The sequence below is a fragment of the Mastomys coucha genome, unplaced genomic scaffold, assembly GCF_008632895.1.
Source record: "Mastomys coucha isolate ucsf_1 unplaced genomic scaffold, UCSF_Mcou_1 pScaffold23, whole genome shotgun sequence".
Classification (NCBI taxonomy): Eukaryota; Metazoa; Chordata; class Mammalia; order Rodentia; family Muridae; genus Mastomys; species Mastomys coucha.
In genome coordinates this window covers 26,374,047-26,377,770 of record NW_022196906.1, presented here as the reverse complement: position 1 = coordinate 26,377,770, position 3,724 = coordinate 26,374,047, and positions in this window count along the sequence as shown.

Here is a 3,724-nt window from a genome sequence, read left to right as displayed (position 1 = left end):
ACACCAAGGAGTCTGGGAGTCCAGAGAGGCCAATTAGTTGAGCAAGCTTTGTGGGGCCCCAAGAGTATGGGAGCTCTACAGAGAGGAACAGTGTGTTGGAGGCCTTGCATATCTTCCTTGAGGGTCTCAGAGCAAGTGGCCTTGGCTAGGCCTCCTGAGAAGTGCTCTCTAGGCCTCTGTGAGTGAGAGCATTAGTTGCCACCAGAGTAGGGCTCCCAACAATAGTTCTAGGGTGGCATCTATCCTCTCTCTGATTACTGGAGCCTGCTCACTTTCCCCCTGGATTCTTGGTTTCTCAGCACAATCCCTGAGGCCTGTGGATCAAGGGAAGTAATTTTATCCATGAACGCTCAGGCTTCCAGCAGGGGATGAGTTCACAGAGGCCTTCCAGGGGCAATGCCTTTTAGTCAGAGGCCAAAACCACACTGATTAATAGCTTCTTAGCAAGGCCCATGGTTCACCTCTGATACTATCCAGTGTGTGTTTTCCTCTTCGGTGTCGAGTGAACACTACGGCTTACAGGGTAATTGATTTAATTAGAGTGGCCTTAGGACACTGAGTACCTAGGGAACATACACAATGTCGTCCTCACTACTGCCTGGCACCCCTAGTCATACTGTGCCCTGTGCTTGAAAGGAGAGCCTCCAGTAGTTGTACCTTTTGTAGGACTATTTGGCCCAAGAACTTCAAAGAACCTGTAAAGTGGTCCTGGGGAACATGTGGATTGCAGAGAGCCAGATGAGCTGATTGGTAATAACACTGGGATGGCAGACAGGAAAGAGACACAAGGATAATTTTAAAATAAGGATCTGGAGCCTAGTGCAGTGATGCATGCCTGTAATCCTAGCATTTGGCAGGCTGAGGCAGAATTTTGGATTTGAAGCCAGCCCGGGCTATACAGTTCTGTCTCCAAAAAAGCAAGAGACAAATAACAACCAAGAAAACATCTGCCACAGTTGTTGCATGGGGGCTCCTTGGAGAAAAGTGGGCTATGAAATACAAGTGACAAATGGCCATAAAGGTATCTTCACTACCAAGCCGAGGGCGGACCAGAGTCTAAGGCTGCCACTGAGATGCCTCTGGACCTCCTCCTATGGAACAGCTCCAACATGGCAGTGGGACCAAGAGGGCAGGCCCTGAGAACAGGATGAGAGTTGGTGGCTGACTAGGGAAAGAAGAGTTAAAGAGTGGAGAAGAGCCTTGGGGTCCACAGCCTCACAGACCTTTCTCTTCCACTCAAGGACTGATGGTCAGGTTGGTGAGGCATTAGGTTGAAAACGATAAGCCGGCCTGGCCTTGGGAAGAAGCTTACATGCTCCCTGCCACCTCTACCCCAGTGTTCATGGCTCTCAACCAGCCATTGAAAATAGAAGCACCTTCTTGCCAGGCCCTGGAGAACTTTCTCTGGCAGCTCTAGGGAGGCAAGAAGATAAGGCTGCCTAGAGAACTGCTTCCCAACCTCAGGCCTGGGCTGGAGAAGAGAAGGTGGCCTGGGATGGATTGTTACATTGCAGACTGGCCACAAATAGAAGAGGGGATCCTTGTCCTTGGCATCTGGACTGAATCTTGAAAGACGGTCTAGGCCAGTAGGTCTCTCAACCTTCTGTGACCCCTTAATATAGCTAGCTCCTCATGTTGTGATGACCTCAATCATAAAATTATTTTTGTTCCTAATTCATAACTTTAATTTTTCTACTGTTGTGAATTGTAATGTAAATATCCAATATGCAGGATATCTGATCTGTAATCCCTGTGACAGGGCTGTTCAGCTCCCAAGGGGTCTCAACCCAGAGACCCACAGGTTAAGAATCACTGGTCTAGGCAGAGGGGCGTGTGTGTGTGGTGTGCATGTCTGTGAGTGTGGTATGTGTGTAGATGTGGGCAAGGGGTGTATATATGATGTGAGGGTTGGTAAGTGGGTGTGGGATTGGATGGGGATAGTGTATGTTCTTGTGTGTATGTGTGGTGTATGATGAATATGGTGTGTGTATATATGTGCGGTATGTATGATGTGGCATGTATATGCTGTGGTGTGTATGTCTTTGTGTAACAGGAGAGACCCACAGTGATAAGGTGGAGATTATACATCTTCTATATGGTGAAACAGGTCTAGTAGAGAATGGAAAATGAGCTGCCATCCATATTCAGGACAGAAAATCAGTGAGCAGGTCCACAACACCCAATAGGTAAGCTGCAGTCAGGAGGCTAAGGATGGAGCCTGCAGCTGAGACTAGACATCTAGAGTAACAGGAGATGCAGTCACTGTCACAAGGGACAGACATTCAGCCTGGCTTTCTGGATCTCAGGCTTAGGCAGGCAGGATCAGTACTACTCCTTGGTAGTCGAGAAATCCTGTCTTGGTCATAACTACAGGTTAAGACCCTTAGTGAGTCGAGTTGGTAAAGATAAGAAATAGCAGGGAATGATGGTCTTATGGCCCGACAGTGATCTGGCTCCTGTTTGACACTTGCCTTCTTTGTGTTTCTGAAACATCCCCACCTGCCCAAGACTGACCAATGGTCAGTGCGAGTCAGGGTCACTGATGTGTCAATGAGAAATTGTGGACACTATCAAAGAGGTGGATACACTCCTAAAGATGCCCTCATACCAGAACTGATATGTGCTGGAATTAGTAAGATAATAGACCCAATCAGGTTTCTAGCATGATGACCTAAATGTGAGGGGACTGCCCTTCACATCCTAAGGACATGTCCATGTCAATGAACAGTTGACGTCACTAAAATTTTAAAAATTCTTCAAATAATTTTCTGAAAGTTCTTGACCAATAAATTTAAAATATGGGTTTATTATTATTAAATGCCAACTCTGATGCTGGCCCATTCCTCCTACATATGACCCATGTTAGTCATGGACTTCATTGTATGACTCTGTGCTCATTCCATCCCTTATGGCCATGAAGAACTAAGGCAGGGCTAGAGAGGAGGCCAAGAGTAATTCCCAGAGATCTCTGCTTCTTGAGTTTGGAAAGCTGACTTCCTGCCTTGACTACAATGTCCCTCCTCTCTGGAAAAATCCCTTGCTCTATATGCCAGGAGAAATTCCCCCAAACTGGAGAAGGCAAGTTCTTGTTGTTTTTCCCCTCACACTCCCCAATCAATCTGACATTTCCTAGGTTCTGCCAACATAACCACAAGATCCTGTTCTCAGGCCTCTTTGCTTCAGACATGGCTCCCACTGGGCTCCAGTATAATCAAGGAACCCACTCGGGCCATTTCTCTTGGCTGCATTGAGATCCTGCCTGACGCAGTTTACATTGATGGAGAAGAGCCCCTGTCTGACTGGGGAACATGTCCCTCCTTGTTATCTGTAGCAACTGGGAACCTTCATTCACACCTCTTATCCCATGGCCTGCTTTCCAGCTGGCCCCAGCTCCGTGACTCCTGTGGAGCAAGGAGCTTCTGGGGGTGACACAAAGCAAAGATTGCACATCAACTCATAAGACAGCCTGCCCCTGTCATGTGGAGCAGTGGTTAGACACCACTCCTGCATTCTTGGCCTTGATTCTCCAAACACTGGAGCTCTCTGTTACCACAGATGGAGATGTCTCAAGCAAACACTGTGGGGCCATCTTCCTGTACAAACACTCTTAGGGATTAGCTCCCAGGCTGCAGAGCCCAGACCTCACTGTGGGTCTGACAGATTCTCATGCTGTTCTGTAGAGGACATTCCCTTTTCCCTGCCCCAGGATAATTAGGAAACACCC